The 23,014-nt window shown below is 42.4% G+C and overlaps 1 protein-coding gene across 5 annotated transcripts in view; it reads right to left on the reverse strand.

Moving 5' to 3' along the window:
* The window catches only part of LOC145403990 (protein-lysine N-methyltransferase SMYD4-like), a 36,458-nt gene extending 13,739 nt beyond the window's left edge, over nucleotides 1-22,719 (reverse strand). Inside the window, exon 1 of one of the 5 annotated variants that reach the window (XM_080275595.1) lies at nucleotides 22,693-22,719. The gene's annotated coding sequence lies outside the window, so the exon portion shown is untranslated. Of the gene's footprint in view, nucleotides 1-7,272; nucleotides 7,407-15,899; nucleotides 16,026-18,959; nucleotides 19,040-22,213; nucleotides 22,515-22,692 lie in introns of those variants that run through there. The other 4 variants (XM_080275592.1, XM_080275594.1, XM_080275597.1 and 1 more) reach the window with 4 other exon arrangements.
* Between the last annotated feature and the right edge of the window lie 295 nt (nucleotides 22,720-23,014).

Below are 23,014 nucleotides of genomic sequence, written 5' to 3' on the forward strand. Positions count from 1 at the left end.
TGCGTATGCGAATGTGTTCATGTGCGTATATGTTGTGTGTGCGTACATGTATTCGTGTTCGTATGTGTGAGTATGTGTGCGTGTCCTTATGTGTGCGTGTGAACATGTGTGCGTGTACTTGTGCGTGCGTGCGTATGCGTGTGTGTCGCAACACATTTTCAGCGTAGGTGACACAAAACAACGAACGATGACACGGCTGGGGGAAGTGACACAACCAGGGCAGGAGGAACGAGGTAGACAGCACACCAGCTGACAAGCACTGAGCACACGAGACAGATCACATTATGAGAAGAGTGAAAGCAGGAGCGATTTTTTAAGCAGCTTAAGAGACATTATATATATATATATATATATATATATATATATATATATATATATATATATATATTCTCGTATATAACATACTATCGCCTTTTTTCCTCAAGAACGAACGAGTGGATGAAAGGGGTAATATGCAGAATAAATCATTGCGGAAGATGCACCACGAAGTTTCTCATGCACCATACATTACGACACTAGAGGACTGTATATGACGCGGAACACATGAAAAAAATGAGGGACAAGTTTTTTTTTTTTTTTTTTTTTTTTGATGGTGACGAAAGTGACAAATGGGGCAGGTGAGAGAGAGAGAGAGAGAGAGAGAGAGAGAGAGAGAGAGAGAGAGAGAGAGAGAGACAGACAGACAGACAGAGACAGACACAGAGACAGACACAGAGACAGACACAGAGACAGACACAGAATCAGACACTGAATCAGACACTGAATCAGACACAGACAGACACAGACACAGACAGAGGGGGAGGGTAATGGGAGAAGAGTATGAAGGTGAGGGAGAATATCTGAGGAGGGAGAAGAAGAGGGTTGGGGAGAAAAAGAGGATGGGGGAGAAGAGAGAGTGAGAGAGAAACTGAAGGGGTGGGATAAGGAGACGGTGAGGGAGAGTAAGAAGAATAACTGGGCAGGGAGAAGAGTATGAGGGAGAGGGAGAAGAGTATGAGGAAGAGAGAGAGGAGAGTAAAGGTGAGACAGACAGAGGTAGAGCATGACATGGTTAGGTGACACAAGGGGTGGGGGAGGGTGACCGAGGTTCACCAGACTACCAGCAACCCTATACCACTGCTAAAATTATGGCCATCTCCCCACCCCCTCACCCCTCACCCCTCCCACCTCTCCCCATCCCTTCACCATTGCCATCTTTCTTCCCTCCCCACTCCCTCTCTCACCTTCTGCTTCCTTCCCCTCCTCCTCTTCCCTCTCTACCTCTCTTCCTTCTCCCTCCCTCACGTTTCTACCCCTCCCTGCCTCCTTTCATCTGCCCCTCCTTCTTCTTCGCTTTCTTTTCTCTATCTCTCTCCCCTCTCTTCCTACTTCCCTTTCTGCCTTTATCTACCCTCTCCCTGTCCTAGCTCCCTTACTATCCCTCTCTTGCTTCCCTCTTCCCTCTCCTTACGCTCCCTTTTACCTTCCGTCTCCCTCGTCTTCCTTACCTTCCTTCCTCGTGCCCTCTTTCCTTGTCTTCATTCTCTCCCTCCTCCCTCCCTTCACCCCTTCTCCCTCCATACCTCCCTCCTTCATTCATTCCGTGTTTCCCTAACACACTCCCTCTCCTACCCTCTTTCTCTCATCTCTTACCTCCTTCACATTAAGTTTTCTTCCGTCTTCCTTCCTCCCTTCCCTCCTTTCCCTCCCTCCATGACTGTCCTTCCTTCCCTGCCTTCCTTCCTCTCCTTCCCTCCATGCCTCTCTGCCTCTCCTTTCCTCCCTGCATTCCTTTCTCTTCTCTCTTTTTCTTGCTTCCTTTTACTCTCACAATCTTTCTGTAAAGGGTAATGTTTGATAATGGGTTTAGGATGGGGTAGGACAGACACGAGATGCAGAAGGTGAAACAAAAATATAGTGGTAGTAGATAGTGGTATGGGAGGCGCAGACGGTGAAACAAGACAGTAGAAGACTAGTATGGCAGACGTAGACGGTGAAATAGAAAATAGAATACAGTGGTGTGGGAGACGCAGAAGGTGAGCCAGAGAATAGTAATGGACATGTACTATTTATGTTTATGGGGCTCGATCTCACTCCAGAGCCTTCCCCGAGTGAGGCCAATGCCAAATCAATTGTCACCCAATTATCCCCCCTCCCCTCTTCCCTTTTTTTTTTTTTTTTTTGAAGGGGGGGGGGTAGTTAGTAGGAAACAAGCGAATTCATCGGTGGTGTGACCTGCGTCGCGTTTTGAAACCATCATTGTTGTTGCTGTTTTTTTTAATGGGCGTGGTGAATATGGGAATGGGTGTGTTAGGCTGGAATTTTGGTGGGGGGTGGGGCTGGGGCAGAAAAGTATGCCCTGTAGAACTGGGTGATGTAGAAATAGCCATTTAGCTGCAGTGAAGGTTTATAACTTAATATCCTCCAAGAAAGAAAGTGTCGGAAGTGGGATGAGCTGAAATTGTGATGGGCTGGGGCGATCGGAATATACTCTGTGGAAATGAGTGGTGTAGAACTAATGGTTTTGAGCGGTGTTGCCATGTTTTCTGGAATAAAAACAAGATAAGCTGGCGATGCTCTCTTTAGCCATACGTTTAGCGACAAAGGCATCGGTAAAACAATTTCGTGTTACTTTCTTATCAGCCTGGAGTCGCAGCATAGGCAAAGATGAGATTCGGACAATAGGGTACAGAAGGAAAAAGAAAATGTATAGAGTACAGTTGTATGGCGAGGTTGACATGCTTGTAGTGGTGAGGTCGAGGTATTTTTTTGTCATATTCCTGTACCTCAATCATTCTTTGCCATCTCCATTCTTCACCCCCTCCATTTTCAGAAATATAGTTATTCCCTTCAGTTTGAGGACTTGTTTTACCTTTATTTGTGGTAACACCAGAAGGTTATTATTTTTATTATTATACTTAGTCATTATCATTGTTATTGCTATTAGCTTCATTATTATTACTAGCATTAGTATTAGCATTAGTATAAGTAAAACTGTTAAGGAAGGCCTCACCTGTCACCGTGAAGAGGTTAATAGTAATTAGTTAACCTTTTTAGTGTGAAAATATATGACTGTGTTGCCACCAGACGATTTTTTTCACCTTAGGGAAAACATCTTGTAGTTAAGGGGTACAGAATCCTACACTAGTAATTTCTGCAGCATCAGGCCTTACTGCAAAGCATTCATATGCCAGTCTGGCAAAATATAGGTAGTTTGAGATATGGAAAGATGGTTTGTATTAGTTTATTCTTGCTGCCTCTAGCCGATTTTATTCAGCTTTCATGAGGAACAAGTCTTCATTGAAGCAAATTAACAGAATAATAATGTTTGGTCGTACAATTTCAATTAAATATTCGACAGTGTTCTACCTACTTTTACATTTGTCGCAGGGCGCCAGGTATATGAGAGCAATGTTAGTATCTTGTTCTGTTTGGAGGGAACCTTGAATCAAACCTTCATTTCAGTCAAACCATTAATCACATAGCATCCATTTTTCACAGGGTATACACTCCTGGCCCCTCTCCACACTCTACAACAATCTCCTTTCGCCCATTTCCTCGCTACGTGACACTTTTATTTTTGGAGAATATTTTGAAATAAAGCTTCACTGCGTTGAAACTTGATCCTACAACTTCCTTTATGACAGGGTATGCTTTCCGGCGCCATCCCCACCGCCCAGAAAATCTTCAGCCCATCCCAACCCTTCTTTTGCTGAGGACTTTTTTTTTTTTTTACGCCTCTCTGAAGTTTTCACGGCACGATGCAGATCACGCTGTTAATGAACGCACATGTTCATGCAAGATTTCTTCCTGGACTGCTGACAGTTTTATTTTCTTCAGTGCCAGTGTCTCGGCAATTTTTACCCTCCCCTCTCAAGCTTAACCTTTCACTGTGATGCACTTGGGTATATTATTTAGGCCAACATCAGAAGACTTTGTTAAAATGAGAGGATTCATAATAACTGGTTTCAGGAGATATACTGAGGATAACCTTTTCTCAACAGCACACCCAAGCATTTACTTAGGTTAACACCTCACGATTTTGTTCAGTGGAGGGGGAAGAGGGATAGGGAGGCCGAGGATGAGGCGGAGGGATGGAGTGGAGAGGTATATGAGAGAGGGGTGTGTGAGCTGGGAGCAAGGCAGTCAAATGGCGGGGGACAGAGCGACATGGAGGCTATTTGTCTGTGGCCACCCCTTACGGGATTAAGGAGTCTGGCAATACATAGATAGATAGATTTTGTTCAGTCTAAAGAATCCAAGCAGCCAAAGGGTAGCCTCCACAAGAAGACATGGATTGCTGTAGCTGTGGTTCCAGGCTCATAGGAAACGTCAGCGCACTAGACTGAAGGTTTAAATTGCCTTCATCCTGCAGTCTACAATTCTGTCGGGGATAGGAAGGGAACTGTGGAAGGAAATCGAGTGACGTTTGAAGGAGCGATATTGTGGGATATAAAGACGCTGAAAACGAAGAAAATAATACTCCAATCATTTCAGGACGAAATGAAAAAATAAGAAGCGGTACCGAGGCACAGCAAACCCGACCCCGGCAGTCTTTTTGGTGATGACGTATAAACACAAAAGGACATCTAGTCAAAGATGTCACGTATCAGATTTGGAGCAAATCGGGAGAAAATTGAAGATTTTATGCCAATTTGAAATTTTAGGTCCGACCCACCTGACATTGACTCCCCTACCACTAACTGGAAGAGGGGTAGGGGTGCTCAACTGATGTAATGAGGCACGTTATAGGATGAAGATTAATTTTGATAGATGAATCTTTAGGTTTTGGTTTCATGTCGATATGACGAATTTGAAAGGAGTTATGGCGAAAAAACGATTTTTTACTTTTTTTTTTTAAATTTCATTTCTTGGGCCTACAGCTTGGGCTTTGGCCAAATCTGGCACAAAATTTGATCAGGTGATCAGGCCATAGCCCATCATCTCTGTAATTTTAGTCAAAATTGCACCTGCAGTTTTCGCGTAAAGTTGTTGACAGACAGACAGACAGACAGACAAACCGAGTGAAAACAATACCGTCCACGAGCCCCTCCGGGATGGGGATGGGTAATAAACTCTGACTAACCTAACTCTGAAAGTATACAATTTCATCAATATATTATAGATAATGAACAAAAAAAATTCTTATAAAAGGAAAGAAAATAAGAGGATAATGGCGGAGAACACATAAAACGAATATTTACATATAGTTCACTAGCTTCATTGAAGTATTTGGTAGCCGTGTGAAAGGATAAAAATACTGTATAATAAACAAGGGATTTTTTTTTTCTTTACAAAAAAAGTCAAGAAAGTTTCCGAGTATGGTAACCAGTTTCCCTCTTACTCTGTCACGCCTGGTGCGAGTGGCAACAATGTATTTAGGGGTACAGTCAGAGTCAGTGCTTCCTTTACAGTCTCGAATCAGTGTCTTGCTAAAAACAGTCACCAATAAGCAAATGCATGGGAATCTAGTTTCGCTAGTTCAAAAGCTTGGACATAGAATTAATAAATGTCCGTGACTGAATTAGACCTTTCTGGATGAGAGTGCATGCTGATCAGCTTCACAAGGCTGAATTTTTACATTCTCTCTCTCTCTCTCTCTCTCTCTCTCTCTCTCTCTCTCTCTCTCTCTCTCTCTCTCTCTCTCTCTCTCTCTCTATATATATATATATATATATATATATAATATTTTTCTTAAAGTATTTTTGAACTGCAAGGGGTTAGACATGGCCGTCAGTAACACATTCGCAACTAAGGGACTCTCCGAAGATTAATGAAATCATTGGGGTATCAGCAAGAATAACACACAAATTACGTCTTGGGATTGATGAAGTTATAGGAGTATACGTTGAACCACTCGGCTTAACACCATTTACTTGTCTCACCCATTTGCTTTTCTCATCAGTTCGAATCTCCTGGAGGCTGATGGGAGTGTTTCGGAACTTCTGGACACAGCGATGGACTGATCAATTGCTCGTAAACTCTTCACTATGACGGCGTCTTTTTATACGATTAGATTTCTACCAGACGATTTTTTTTTAGCTTCAGAAGCATCTCCGGTAGTAAAGGGATTATTTAGGTCTATAACCACTCCAGTCTCAAAACACTCCCATAAACATAGTAAAATCGTTTGGCCGTGCTAAGACTAAATACCACGAATAGAGTAAATGTTCTGAACTGTGGTAACCTAACTCCAAGCTCTCGAAACCGGTAATATGAAACTGGCTGTAAGTGTATATAATAATAATAACTAAGGTTAGGACGCCCACCATCCACTCATTCGATGTTCTGTATAGATGACAAGCCAAATGGTCGTCACGTAATCCAGGAAAGCATTTACAAAGTGCTGTATAACCAACTAATGAATAATTTGTGGTATAAAAGGTTATGACGCTCCAACTGGATGTGGCCCGACCCGGTGAGTTTAAAGAGAGAGGTAAACCTGGCGTTTCTTACATGACTGGGCTCAGGAAGGGGACTGGTCACTTTCGTCTAAAATGCTTCCACTGAGTCGTCTAGACCCACGATTCTACGCTCTTCATGAGACAAGAAAAGACTGGATGATGGATGAATACATAATGGTAATAATAATAATCTATCTATCTATATACCTAGGCTGCTTCCCCCAAGGAAAGGGAGGTAATAATAATAATAATAATAATAATAATGGTAATAAATGAGAGAGAAAAAAAGTCACTTGCATGTGTGAATCAAAGCTGGGAGTCCGTCACCGCCCTCCACACCGCCAATCTCAGTCTGCATGACTGACTCGGCAGAGCTCGGGGTGAAGCTCAGAATTTCAAGTTAATTCATTCGTATCTCGAATCTTGGTGAGACATGTTTATATGGTTGGCAGATTCCGCCATGATAAGTACACTACGCAAAACACCATCACTTTAAGCTTGATTTTCTTGGTAGGACGAAACCCGGGTATCGTCTGACTTTGTATTGACAAAAACTGTGGCTATAACACACACACACACACACACACACACATATATATATATATATATATATATATATATATATATATATATATATATATATATATATATATATATATATATGAGAGAGAGAGAGAGAGAGAGAGAGAGAGTGGTGTAAGAAGAGAGATATATGAACCCATTCTGAAGTAAGTTACGTTTATGGTAATGGAGGTGGACCGAATGGGGAGTAATGCACTGACATTTATCACTTAGTCATAGAAAAGCAGCATGGTATTCAAATGCTTTCTTAAATAAAAGCCACTAGACTTCGTGGTTAAGAAAAATATTTTATTATTGTGTAACTCACAAGAATAACGCTGTGTTGGTGTGGTCCAGCGTGAATACTGCTATAGTCAGTTTGTTTTCATTGCCGAAACTGAGTTGTTCTCACGACTTACGTCTTGCTTACAAGAAGTCAGCAAGCCTTAGTTATGAGGTAGCAAGGAGTCTCCTTGGTTACTGGAGAGATCAAACTTTCAGTCTGACTACACCACCATAATATATATGGTGTGTACCAGTGAGTGGTGGGGTGGTGGCGCTGGCATTTCGCCCACCCCCACCACTGTCCCTGGCCCACCACACGGTACCACCTCCGTAGTGTTGTGGTCAGGCTTATGGTTACGGCTGCCATTTCAATGACTTACAGTATACAATTATTGGTGGTAAAAGGGGACGCTCACCACCCACTTACTTCATGTATGGGTACCTTGAGGTAACTCTAAACTGAGTGATAAGGTAGATAGTTTCCTTTAGCCCAGAAAACCATTTATTGCACTGATTGCAAACCATATAACTATATAACCATATAAACACACAGCAAAGTAACCTTTTGGAGACTCTGCACTGGCGGACAAGGGAGATGCTTTCCTTTAACCCAGAAAACTGTTTACTGTGCTGAATAATAATCATAAAATCCTTAATAACGCCTGGTGGGCTAGTGGGTTAAGGCAACTAACTGGAAGTAGCCCTGAAGGGTTTAAATCCGAGCGATAGTTAGGATTCATTGCTCATATAATGCCGTTCAGGGTCGAACAACTACATTTCAGATTTATTTGGCCCAGGTTTTCGTCATTTTGTACCATATTTCCAGCAGGTCAGTGGCAGAAAAGGATACTTTTTGCGATTTTACATACTTTCCTTAGCACTTTTTCGTGACTAGCATCATATTCAAGTGTTAAACCTTTGCTGCATCTCGGTACTGAAGAGAGAGAGATGGCATTTTTAGGTCAATTTCAACTAACATTAGTATAGTCAGTCTCGCTTTAAATGTCTATATTGAGTGCCCCATGCTTCTTAATAAGGAATAAAAGAACAAGGTCATGGATGAATGGATGGTAATAACTGTTGCTTATTTTCAGAAGTAATACTACTGTACTCGTTTTATTTTTTAAAGCAGGAACGATAGCACTTATCATCATCATCATCATCATCATCATCATCATCATCACCATCATCATCATCAATGCTGCTAAACTTGCGGACTTTCAGCCTTTCGGAATGTATTTGAGATATGATCACAACACAACTCGCTCCTATTCGCACCTTCCCAGAAATTTGTCTCTGAGACGTAGTGAAGGAAAAATATGTGACAGTAGCTCTGCCCCACCCCTCCCCTCTCCGCCACATTACCAACATCTCCGTTTAGTACGTCATTGAGGTTTGTCGCTGGTAAAAACTAACTTGTGGCTCGCCGGCTTCCGGAAGAAAAACATGTTGGCAGAATGCTGACGTGCTGGTGTGTGGGACACGTCCTTCAGCCGTACATTAGATTAATTACTGGATCAGCTTTGAAAGGTCCGCTGAGTCACGGATTGTTGTGGTACAGTGTTTTACTCTTTACAAGTTATAAGATTGTAACTATTTCAATATGGCTACTATCAGGGCATCTTGTCTTATCTGCTGTTAGATGATTTATTTAGCTGGGGGATAACAGTCAATGGGTTAGCTGGACAGCGTTAAATATTTTTCATTACTTTCTATAACTCAGCTATATCTGCTAAAGATTCAGCTGTTGGTCATGAATATCCCCTCAGCAGTTTTATTAAACTCCAGCGTGTGACTCAGACACCATGGTTGAACTGGGAGTGGAGGAGGCGGTGGGGAAGAGGGGCGAGTGAGGGAGATGTTGGTCGTAATAAGCTGATGTGACCTGCCAACTCCACCCGGGTAGTAAGTGACGTTGGGAACCAACTTGGCTACACGACATGATCAAAATAACGCGCTAAAAATCCGGCCTTTAGCTCCACACGTTTCGTGTTCACACTTCCCTTATTAGCGAATTCTCGGAAATAAACTCATTCGAAATTATTCTTTTACTGCACAAAGTTTAGATTCAGGTTAGACTTTTATCACGAAAGGTGGCCTGATCCGACATTTGCACATACACATATAAATGTGGTCAGAAGTTCCTTAACACTATCACAATACTTTATATATTTATACACACACACACACACACACACACACACACACACATATATATATATATATATATATATATATATCCACTCACCAGACTACAGGTATCTTCCAGTCATAAAAAATCTGCAGCATTTTAACCTGAACTGCGTGGGTTGAAGTTTGAAAGGAAGCTTTCGTAACGCAGTAGAATCGCGTTATAATCACCAGTAGTAATATTAGAGGATGAGAAGATTCTAATCTTGCTTTATTGGTTCGGTACTCCGAGCGTGTAAAAAAATTATTCATCTCATTTTTACGTCTGTGCGTTAATGTGTAAGGATGTCTGTATGTTGTACTTAGTTGGATGAGCTTGAGTATATGCTAGGACCGTGTGTATTCGCGCGCGCTCTCGTACGTGTGTGTGTGTGTGTGTGTGTGTGTGTGTGTGTGTGTGTGTGTGTGTGTAGTAATGTGCTTTGTGTATGTAAGGTCTGGCAGTGTAATGTCTGATAGTATGAAATGTGAGTGTGAGATGCGAATGAAGTATGGAAATGTGAGGTGTGGCAGTGTGCTATGTCTAAGGTGTATCATTGTTATTGTTTGGAGGTGTGAAGTGAAGTAGTGTGAGATATAAGTGTGAAATATGGCAATGAGAGGAACAAATGTAGTATATCATGGTGAAGTGTGTCAAATGAGGTGTATGAGGCAGAATTCTGAAGCTTAGCAGTATGAAGCGTGGCGTGGCAGTGTGATGTACGTGAGATTGAAGAGTAAAGATTGGCAATGTGAAGTGTGTTGTGGCAGTGTGATGTGTAGGATATAGAAGAGTAAAGCTTAGCAGTGAGAAGTGTGGTGAGGTAGTGTAATGTGTATGAAGTAGAACTGTGAAGCTTAGCAGTGTGAAGTGTGGTGTGGGAGTGTGAAGTTTAAGAGGCACAATCCCGAAGCTTGGCAGTATTTTATGTGGCGGGGCGGTGTAAGGTATGATATTTTCTTTAACTGCACAGGGACTTTCCCAACTCCCTCTATAATGCGCGTGTTGTGGAGGAAGCACGGGCAAATTTAGCCACCCCAACGCAAGCATCACCACTACACTGCCCCACCCCCTCCTCCCCCGCCAGCTGTCGCCTCCAGAATGGTTTATTGTCTGAACACCCAACGCCATCAGTGCGACGGCCCTCTTCTCAGCCACATATAATCGCCAGGTGGTGTGAAGGGCAAATAGACAAGAGGACATCTTATTGAAGGGTTTTGAGAGGATTGCATTTAACCTCTTTAGTCCTAGGGTTCTCTCTTGAGCTGAAATAATGAACTGGTGATGGCAAGAATAAAATATGTAAGATGTCATGGTACCAGAGTTTAAAATATTTGTATATCGATAGGTGTACTTTGTGGACGGGGCTGTGGGTTGGGAGGAGGCGCCACCAATGCAACTGTACCCTGATCTTAAAAGTTTCGGTAATGGTGTCATACCCCTTACTCCTCCTTTTACGCCACCCGCCATGCTCCTTAATCAGTAACTCACCATTATCCAGGTAAGGGAGGTGAAATATGGTATGGCTGGTTGTGAGTGAAAGGTTTTATGAGATTTATGATACAGGCCTTTAAAATGATTACCACATGATGCACCACAACAATTTGTTTTGAAATATGGTATTAGATTTCCATGTTCTCTCTCTCTCTCTCTCTCTCTCTCTCTCTCTCTCTCTCTCTCTCTCTGCATACTGGCTTATACCAGATTATACACGGGACTATTTATTTCTACTAAGGGTTTGTGTTTTCAGTAAAGTCATGATTCTTTGTTGAAACACAGAATTGCTGGAGCAGCAGTCACTGATTGGGTCACAGCTTTTCAGTAAATAATTAGCACCAGTTTTCTATAATTGTTCTTTTTGTTTTTCTTAGCGCACTGATTTTACATTTCGCTAAAATTCTCTCGTACTTTGATCAAGATGTGATAATAGTGCACTGTGAATTTCAAACGCTAATTCTACGTTGTTTTCTCTCATCTCTTTAAGTGTTGTCAGGGATGTCTCCAATATTTTCAGTAATTTTTTACGCTCTCTCTCTCTCTCTCTCTCTTGGCAAAACATATTCTCAGTGGTTTTGGAAATTTCGGAACACATTTACCTTAGCGATATACTCAGCACCTCAGCATCATCTCATTATGTCGATATTACAGTGATATAAACAATACACAATAGAAAGTTAATGCCTCATATGCTAAATAATTCGGTAAGGTACAGGTTTTACGAAGCTTTCTGTGCCACTTGTCTTGACTGGATGAATCTTGAGTGACTATAGGAGCTGAGGTTAGTCTGTTTTCACCATGTATTTATTTTTATTTTGTTTATTTATTTACTGTGTCCACCAGATTATTATTATTATTTATTTATTTATTTGTCCTAGATTTTGAGCACCATACCAATGTGAGGGCTTATGAAGGCTATATCTACTCTCACTAGTTCAAAAAGTTCCTCCCGAGCCTGGTAAAATTGCTCAGTGTTAGCAAGAAGAATATCTGGAAGGCGTCATCGAGCAGAAGTTATAATCTTTTTACCTTAACTTGGCCCAAAATTTCTATATCTCCTTTTTGTTGCTGAGTTTTAACAATTGTGAAATGCTAAAATATGATGCTAGTCACGAGGAAGTGCTACGGATGGGATGCAGAGCCATAGCATAGTCTTCTGTCTCTGAATTACATGCAATAACTACTAAAGACGAAAATGTGGGTCAAGCTAAGGTGAAAGAACTATAATAGACATTTTAGGGTCGAGATTTCATAAACTTGCTGTCAGATTCGTGGCGTAACTGTGATATAAATTCTGCAGGAAGGACAAGGTGAGGGAGAGTGCCAAGTCTACTCATGTCCCTTGTTCTTCCTGCAAAACAAATCACATGGCAGGAAAATAATTGTCACCATGTCTGTGAAGCTCAGCCCAGCTCTGTTATTTTTCACCATCGACATATTTTGTAATTCATGTTTATTTTCCCAAGGCACTGGTCACAGTTTTCGGCCGCGCACTCTTTGCTACTCATTTTATGTCCTGAATATTCTGTTGCAATATTATACATTTGAAATATGGTAACGTTATGGATATATTAACTTGTAATGTTAACTCGCAACCAGACGGATCCACTGCCCATTTATATAAACGTCCTTTATCTCCCTTCCTATCCTCCAAAAAAACGATTTGGGCTGCCGGAAAAGGGCAATTCCAGCCTTCAAGTTCATCGGATTGACGTTTCAGATGACCTGGGGCTACTACTGCTACTACAACTACCGCCACCACAGCTGCTTCTGCTGCCTCGTTTAATGAGGATGTATCATAGTGAAGGGGTTAATTAACAGCCTATTTCCTCTATCAAAGATGCACTGTCTTACGTATCATTTCACGTTCAAGGTAATCCCAGACGATTTTGTTCAGCTGAGAGAAATCGAAGCGCTGGGTGAGTTATATGATATCTCGATTAGTTTTACGAGGTCGTGGACGGCACTTTGGTAATTTATTTTCAGGGTGAGCCCTCGAATTAGGTGACATATTAATGATTTATTCTTGTTATTATTGGACAGATTTATTATCTTAAGGGAGACCATTGTGGTGTATTAGTGAAAGGCATATCTCACTCACCTCGTTTTTTCTAAGGTGAATAAAGTCGTTTGGGGCCAGAATGAATTAAGGAATGGATCGTGGGACTGCAGAGTTTAAAGTCAAACGATTTTGTTCAGGAGAGGGATTATCCCAGTTCTAAATGAATTAAAAATATCACAATTACTCCCTCCACTGATATGGTGTGTTATTCAAGCTGCCACTACCCGATTTTGTTTAGGCCAGAGTACTGTTAGTAGTCAGTGAGTTGATACTGATTCCCCAAACGATGACGCTTCTTACGATATATTTAATGTAGACATTTATTTATTTATTTATTTGATTAGTATTCATTTTTGGTGGCATTCCAGTGTTAGTTTATGTCCAGTTATAGCCTGACGTCTCACACACATCCTCGTGGTAAATAGTTTTAGTTCTTTCACTGTCTCACTTGGCTGCACCTCAGTGTTTTAAATCCTCCAAGAATGCGACCCACCCTCCTCTAAGTCTTAAATGCCTCGGGTCTGCTTTTTTGAACTGTTCTCAATTGGCCTCAGCTTGTTGAATGTTGTTACCCCTGAGGGTGTACCGTGAACACTTGCAAGAGCTGACAAGAGGCCACCTATTTAATTGCGTCTCTCTCTCTCTGTGGAATATATTTTGAATTCATCTATAACTATGCTCATACTGGCCAACGTACAACGCTCACTTTTGCAGAGTATAATGTCTCCAATTCGACCCACCACCCACCATGAACTCGCCTCTGTCCATTCCACCCCGTCCTAAAACGCCTGATTCGATATATCTCAAAATCCATAGCGCTGATTTTTGGCACACGCTTTCACAGGCCTAAGTGAAATGATAAATACTGACTTGAATCGAACTGGTGGACCTAAAGGAGCCTGAAAGGAACTGAAAGACCTGGATTATCATCTCCACAACCGCTGCACCGATACAGCTACATTATTATTATTATTATTATTATTATTATTATTATTATTATTTGTGGTAGGTGGGGGCGCTACCATCCACTCACTCATTGTAGTGCTGCTCTCGGGTGTCTGCCCTTTCCTATCCATCTTTCTTTCCTTCCATTCTCTTCTGTCTTTCTTTCCTTTATTCTTTCCTTGTCCTTCTGCCTGCGGGTGACTTTACACTCCCTCTTCTGTCTTTCTTTCCATCATTCTTTCCACTTCCTTCAGCCTGTGGGTGACTCTACACTGAGTGACACGCCAAATGGTTTCCTGTGCACCAGGAAACCATTTACTACCCTGGGTGGTAACCATATGACCAAATTTTGGCACCTGGTGGTTTAGTGGGTAATTATTGCGCTCCAGTCGGACTGAGCCGGTGAAGGTTTATATCCAATGGGTGTTTGGGGTTGATTGCTCATGTAATGCCACTCAGGGATGAGTGAGGCTGGTCACTCTCATCTTAAATGTCGGGACCAACTGCCTAGCCCCGGGCTCCTACGCTCCTCATGGGGCAATGTAGGATTGGATGATGATGATTATTATCACAGTATATTGTTTTACACACCTTCACGGACATAACCTGGACTGATCAATCTACAGCGGCCTAAAACATCTTGATGGACCTGATGTGACCCGAAAGGACCTAATTTTAACTGATCAGCTAGAGTATGAATATGACTGAAATGGAGTGTAATTGCTAGAATGGACGGAAGTTGGCATGAATGGATGTAAGTGAACCTAAATTGACCTAATACGGCTCCTTTGGGTATCAAGGCCCTGAATGGAACTAACTGGCTCTGAATGGACCTGGTTGAGCCTGGAAGACTATGAAGGTCCTGAAGTGACCAAATGGACACGAGTTACCCTAAACTGACCTGAAATGACCTGACTAGGCGAAAATGGCTGTGACTGGCCTGACTGAATCTGAAGTGGCATGAACGAACATGGCTGTACCTAAATGGCTCCGAATGGCACTCAGTGACTCTGATTTATTCTGACAGTCGATTTAGAGGTAGTAGTAGCAGTTGTAGTAGTAGTAGAAGTATTAATAGTAGTAGTAGTTGCAAGCCCAGGTTCATCCGGTTGTGAACCCAGTGGACTTCAGACTTATGTTGCCTATTTCCAAGAGTCCTTTCTCCTCCGCTCGGAGGATAGGGAAGAGACTGAGGGACGCTTGTATCACTTGTCAACTCCACCGCCCGATCAAATCGGTGCCATCACGTGAAGGTATTCCCTTCCATCACTCCCATCAGAGGTAGAGGACCTAGATGAACACAGAGTGGCCATAGTGAACTTAACCGAACCTGAGTGACCCTGAACTGACCTTTATGGATCGAAATTAACCTGGCTTGATCTTACGCGATAAACATAGGCCTTGTTGGCACACACTTCCATAAACATGACATGAATGTATTTCCGTGACCTACATTTACATGATGGGACTGAGGTGTCTAGAAAAGAACCTTAACTGAGTGCAGTAGTCTTGAATTGATCTACGTGGGAAGAACACGACTGAAGTAAACTGAAACGAATGTAAGCTGACTTGGATGGATGTGACTGGAACTGTCCACTGATCTGACTGTGCCATAATGGATGTGAAAACCTGGACTGGACCTGCGTGGCCTTGGACGGACCCCAGGTGATCTGACGGCCTGAATGGATGTGAAGGAACTGAATGAGCCTAAATAATCTGAATGACCGCAATTAAACTGAAATTGGCCAAAACATACCTGAAATAACTATAGTGGATGTGTTGGACCTGACTGAACCTTGATGATGGTGAACATAAGTGAACCTGTTGGGATCAAAATGAAGCTGAAGTGAAATTAATGTACCAAAATAGAGCTGACTGGACCAGAATAGATATAAAATGGACCTTGACTGCTTCTAGTGGGGCTGAGTATGGCTAATATAACCAAAAAGAATGGGTGTAACAGTACCTGAAGTGGAAAATTGTAGGCCTTTTTTACCTCTTTTTGTGATGACTTTCCTACTGACGTTTATTCCAGACGACGCAGGTACGCAGTCGACGAATACGCTATTTTTATTTCTTTATCTTTGCAGGAACGACTTCTAAATGCAGTCTTCCTATGCCTCGTTCGTTCTGCAGAAACAAATCTTAGTTACGAGAGGGAACTGGTGGTAAGCTTGTGAATACGGGCGGAGGATTTGAAGTTTTAGTCATCTTTACTTACGAAGCATTGTCTAGTTTTGGCAGCACCTTTTGGTCACCATTGGCAAGAACGTATTAAATATCGCTGTAAACAGAGCATACTCAGTCTGTACAGCCTATTCAGATCACAAACACATAGATGGATATATAGAAGAACAGATACGGAATGCCTTTAGTTTAAAGATGTTTACAGACCACGGATAAACATTTATACACAGAGATGGGTAGATAGATACCGAACATTTGAATTATGTGTTGCCTCTTCGAATCACAAATAGATAGATAGATAACGAACACATTCAGTCTTTCTGGCCTTTTCAGCCAAAGAAAGACAGGCAGATAGAAACGCAGGCTGAGAGATCTCGAACAGTTTCAGTCTTTAGTGTCTTTTCAGTTCACGTTTGTCACGAAAGCATTATTGAACCTTTTATGTTAAGTCTTTGTTACTCTTTTCTGGACTTCAATTAGTCACTTATATAGAGCATTTCACATTTTACTGTTTTATTCGGAGTCTTAGCTAGCCTTTTATGCTAAATATTCTCACTTCATGTCCTTTTTTTTTTTTTTTTCCCCCAGATTATCGTTAAGCCTAAGTTAGCCATTAACATCAGGCTTCTTCACATCACTCTTTGTTTATTATATAGGATGGTCCAAAAGTCTCTACACATATGAATAATTTGTCTTTCTTTTCAGGTATTGTACCTCCTAGACTACCAGATGTGTTAACGCGAGTCAGTTCACTATGAATGGGAGAGACGCATCAGCAATTGCTTTCAAAAGTAATGGCAACTACTGTATGTAGAGTATGTTTTGTGAATAAAGTGACAGTTTGTCAAGAAAAAGTGAGAACTTTTCCTATATATGGAGACTTTTGAATCACCCTGTATATCACTTTTTTTTTTTTTTTTTTTTTTTTTTCGTCCAGTCAGCATTTACTGTATATCGATCATTTTCACTGCACTTAGGTAGCATTATGCAGTGTTCATTTTCACGCCATTTAGTTTGCATCTTATGTGACCATTTTCATATCATTTAGCATTATATACGGATCATCTTCACGTCATTTAGCATCATGTACAAATCAATTTCACATCACTTTCAATTACCCTTTAAGAACGAGCATTTTCACGTCGCGTTTGGATATCCTTTTACACTGAGCATTTTCATGCCACTTATATTCAGCATTTTAGGACATATTTTTACTTCACCTTTAAGTTGCATTTTAGACTGAGTTTTTTTCACACCGCCTTTATCTAGAATCATATACTGAGCATATTCACATCACCTACAATATAGCTACCATTATGTATTGAGGGGTTTCGCATCGACTTAGTTTGCCTTAGGTTATCATGTTGAGCATTTCTACACCACTTTCAGTCAGGATTTGTGACGAGCATTTACAAATCACCTTTATGTAAATACTATATACCAAACATTTTCATCGAATACTTCACCGGGCATTTTCACATCACCTTTAGCTGACTTTATATACCGAATATTTAGTTAACATTACATACCGTAATATTAAGTTAACATTACAGTGCCTACCGAACAATTTCACTTATCATTTTCACATCATCTTTATTTAACATTATATACTATGCATTTTTTTTTCTTTAAAGCATTTCTCATCATCTATAATTAGCAGTATACACCAAGCATTCTCAGATTACCTTATTAGCAGTATATTCCTATCGTTTTCACCTTAGCTAGCAGTATACCCCAGTCATTTTCACATCAGGGTGAGATAAAAGTTTTCTGTATACCACGCTTTTCCACTGAGAATTTTCACATCACTATGGTTATATACTGGGATTTCGGAAAGCTGGATTCGGAAGGGCTGCTGGGCTCTTGCTGGGATAATGTGTGATATCTTTACCCGGTGTCATTTCGGGGGTGGCTGGTAGTGTTTTGAGGTATACGACGCCTCGGCACGTCGGGTATTTTCGGTTGTCGGGAAGGTTAGATTTTGTCGGGTCGTCTGGATAATGCATGATATCTGTACTCTCTGTCGTTTTAGGAGGGGATAAAACAAAGCTCTGAATGATCATAATCCATCCTTCGGCACGTTGGTTGGTCTGGTGGACGTCGGGTGCAGTCGAAGATGGCTGGGCAGAATACTGGATTCGGGTAACGTTCGGAAAGTCGGGTTTTACTGGATGGTTTGGGTAAGGTAGGTCGGGTATTGTTCGGATGCTGTCAGGTTGGACGGATACAGTCAGAAAGCTTAGGTGTTGTCGGAAATGTCTGGTCGGGTTCTTTACGTCCTGTCGGGCTGTTTGTGTTGGACTGCGCTGTCAGGTTCTTTGCGTCCTGTCGGGCTGTTTAATTGTGTTGTGTGGTACTGTCGGGTAGTCTGGTGGCTGTCGAGAAGTTGAGTATTATCAGGCTACTGTCGGGCGTGCTGAGAGAGTTCAGGTGCTGTCAGGCTGTCGGGATCCTGTCGAAAAGTCGGATGTTTAGGATGTTCGGATGCTGTCAGGATTTAGAGGGAAACTCAAGTACTGTCAGGTTGTCGGGCATCTTGAGTTAATTCGGATGTTGTCGAGAGTAATAGGGAAAAATCAGGTGGACAGGTAGTTGTGGATGTTGTAAAAAATGATACGCGAATTCAAGCACCGTTGGAAATAAATCGCGTTGCCATTGTCCACATAAACAAATCGTATTATTGATGTTCACAGAAATAAATCGTATTACTGATGTTCACAGAAATTAATCTTATTCCTGATGTCCAGAGAAATAAATCGTGTTCTTGATGTCCAATGAAATAAATCGTGTTCTTGATGTCCACCGAAATAAATCGTATAATCGGTGTCCATAATGCAGGTAAGTCAAGGTGTCCCACGCCACCACTCACCCCGCCCCTCACTCAACACCGAGATGAGTGGATTTACAAACGCCGGGACCCGAGTTTACACACGTACACGCACAGGCACATACACACGCACACACACACAGTAGCTGTCTTGCGGGGCCTCTGTTGGCTGCCTCTCACGCCCCCCCCCTTCCCTCACTGGTTCCCCCTTCCATCTCTACCCCTTTCCTGTCACCCTTGTACCCCCACTCCCTACCGCTCCCCATCCTCGTATATTTTCCCCAACTTCATCCCCCCTCACCTTTCCCTCTCTCTCTCTCTCTCTCATACACACAAACACACACACACACACACACACACACACACACACACACACACACACACATACACACACACACACCTATTTGCTCTCATTTAACCCCTCAGCATGAAGCCCATTTACCTCTTATTTTTGCTACCGCCTAACGGGCTTATTCAACTTAAAGGAGACCTCTTGTACTTAAAGGCTAGGGCAGTCTTCATTAACCCTTCCTATACGACGGAGAATCTCGTAATACTCTTCCTACTACGGAATGATTTTATTCAGCGTATGGAAGGCTTTTTGTAATGAAGTTATTGTCACTAAAATAGCCCACACTTCCTTCACAAACACACTCTTGTCGGCTTAGGAGGCTCCCTAGCACTTCTTCCTGAATATTTTTTTTTGTACTTTGGTCTAGTAATATTTTCTTGTATTACATTAGCCCGCCTTCTGGCGATACAAAAAAAAAAAAAATCATAACGTAAATGAGAATACCCATGTTCTCACTTGACGTCGTGACTCTACATTTAATGACAAGCCAAGCAGTTTTTTATTGCACAGGATACCATTTCCTACGTTGGGTGGTGACCATATAACCAAATGGAAGCTCAGTGGTCGAGAGGATTAAGATGCCAGTCAGATGTTACCTATTAGAGTTTCCATCTAAGGTTAGGTTGCGTTTTATTTCACACATAATACTGCTACGGCTCAACATTCCACAGCACTTCCTTATGACAAGCACCATCAGGGTTGCCAAGTCGCACCCTGCTCTACCCGCGGAAACCCAACTGAAAACCAGCCCAAAAGTAGCCCAACACCAATAATTATTTTAAAAACCCTTTTATTATGCGAAATTAGTGTTTTATATAAATAATACATGATCATCATCACTGTGTTCTTTGTTGTGTACATTACGTCATATGTGAAATTTGCTAACATCATTTTGTTTGATGCGAGATTATTACAACACATTTTATGTCTTTGCATATAATTATGCTCTGATATGAAGAGTGTTTTCAACTGTTTCATGCTGCAGTCTGTTTCTTAATTTGCCTTTCACTAAATTATATTGAAAGAAAACCCTCTCAATTGCGGCATTGCTTGCTGGCAACGATAGCAGGGATAAAACAAAACTGCCTAATTCTTGGAAGTCCCTCTCTCCGTACGAATCTGTATGGTTATATAGTTATCCAGAACTGCTTTGGATCTCTCGTGGTCTGCACCCACTGGTCCCTATGGGAGTATTAGAAGGTCTCTCTCCGCTGTATGTTTAAACAACTCTCTCTCTCTCTCTCTCTCTCTCTCTCTCTCTCAGTATTTTGTCGTGATGTGGTTTAACTCCAAACTAGCCCAAAAAACCGCGACAGTTTTCAAACCAGCCCAAAAAACCGCAACCCGCGACCGGTAAAATTTGCCCGCGGAAGAGCTTCAAAACCAGCCCAATTTGGCGTGAAAACCGCGACCTTGGCAACCCTGAGCACCATATTCTAGGGCTAGTCTATTGCTACCTTTCAGAATTCAAGATGGAGAGATGGCAGTTTTAGGCAAGTTGGAGTAAAACCAGTATAGTCACTCTTTGGTGCCTGGACGAAGTAGAATAGCCCCCTGCCTCTACGATCCTGATGATGCAGTAAATGACTAGATGATAGACAGATATAGACAGACAGAGAGATAGATCGGTATAGATAGATAGATTTAACAAATAGATAGACAGCTAAAGATATTGTTAGTTGCATGGATAGCATATTAACTTCCAGATAACGAAAAAGTATACAAAACTCCTGGTGGTAGCAAGAATGGCTAAAATTCTTACGTTCTGAAAGAGTTAAGCTGAAATGTGTAAAACAAATCGCTACGTAAAGGTGTTAAAACCCCCTGGAGAATTCAACCACAACCCTATGCACCTCAAAGTATTTTTTTTTTTCATCTTCCCTCGCTCTTCACGTTCCTTATCACGTGTTTCACTTCCTTCTTCCTCACCTGTTGTGTTTCCTGAATATTTCCTTACTCACTAATCTTTCTTTCTCCTTCCTTGTCTTTCTTAATACTCACCCCCCCCCCTTCTCTCTCTCTCTCTTTCTCATTCCTCTTGCCATTTTTCTCCTCTTTTTCTCCCCTTGTTTCTTCCATCTCTCATTTCTACCCCACTCTTGCCACCCTCTTCTTCTTCCCCTCTTCTCTCTCCCTCCCCAGTCACCCCAGCCTCCTTCCTCTCTTCTCTCTCCCTCCCCAATCACCCCAGCCTCCTCCCTCTTTCCTCCCTTCCTCCCCAATCACCCCACCCCATCCCCATTACCCCCACCCCCTTCTCCATCACGACAGCACGAGCCAACCCCGCACAGAAGCAGCCAACAATGCAGTTTCCCCACCCCACACCCCACCCTCACCCCGACCCCACATTCCCACCTTCACCCCAACAACCCTGCCCCCACCCTAATCCCTCCCACTACATCCGCACTCTCACCCTAACTTCAACTCCCACCCCTTCATTCTCACCCTAACTTCAAAACCCACCTCTACTGTACACTCTCACCCTTACCCTCATTCAAACTTCACTACACCACCACCCCCACATCTTCACCCTAATCTCCACCATCCCATCCCCACCCTTAGCATACTGTTACCACCTCACTCTTACTCCCACTTCTTACCCTCTCCCCCACTTCCTTACCTTTACTCTGAATCCCGCCCTTTCAGTTACCCGCTCTTTATAGTCACGTCCACCTCCACTCTCACCCCTACACCCACCCATATCCTCACTCTGAACTCCTCCATACCAATATTCTCACCCCCACTCTAATTTCAACCTTCCCTCCGAACCCCACCCTTATACCCACCAACATTATACCCCCACTGTCATTCCCACCATCCCAATATCAACACAAATTACAACGCACAAACAGTACGCTATGCCCACAATGGAATACAACCCCTACACCACACATATTCATTTCATGCGCCAACTATCACAACAGAGACAATCCTTCAACCAAACCTTAGCAGACGATCTTTGGGTTGAAGAGGTCGGTTTCCTGCAGTGCACGGAGGTCTTGTCCAGATGAAACAACAGTCACTCCTACCTTCTCCCTGGACACGGCAACAATTTCTCTGTCCTCCACTCCCTACACCCCATTATCACTCCCACTGCCCCCCTGAACCTCACCTTTATCTTCGCTCTAAACCCCACCCTTACCTTTATTCTTACCCTCACTCACCCTTACCTCCATATTCACACTTACCACCTCCTCATACCCCCACTCTGAGAACAACCTTACTCAAACCCTCACTCACACCCCCTCACCCTACCATCACCTTTTTCCTTTACTCTTACCCTCACTCACCCTCACCTCCTTACTCACCCTCACCACCTATCCATACCCTGACTCAGAAATCACCCCTGCCCTAACTCTTACTCTCACCCCCTCATCCCACCATTAGCCTTACACTGGCCTCACCCCAATGTGCCACACTCACCCCCTCCTTGCGCCACCATCACCACCACACCACCACGACCACCAAGGCACGAAGAATGAACTGGGCGGTCAAGCAAAGGTGCAGAGGTGCGCCAAATAGACGAGCTGTGAGGCCAGGTGCTGAGTTGAAATGCTGAGTTGCTGTTGTAAAGTGAATGTAGTGAATATCATAGGCCTGAGTGAAGATTCATGACATAGTTGTGTTAAGAAATGAAAGGGATATAAAGTAGCTGTGGTTACGAGTATTAATTAAAAAGCATTACACACACACACACACACACATACACACACACGCACACACACACACACACACACACACACAC

The sequence above is a fragment of the Coenobita brevimanus genome, chromosome 62, assembly GCF_032717465.1.
Source record: "Coenobita brevimanus isolate Jiangsu-jjx chromosome 62, ASM3271746v2, whole genome shotgun sequence".
NCBI classification, from domain to species: Eukaryota; Metazoa; Arthropoda; class Malacostraca; order Decapoda; family Coenobitidae; genus Coenobita; species Coenobita brevimanus.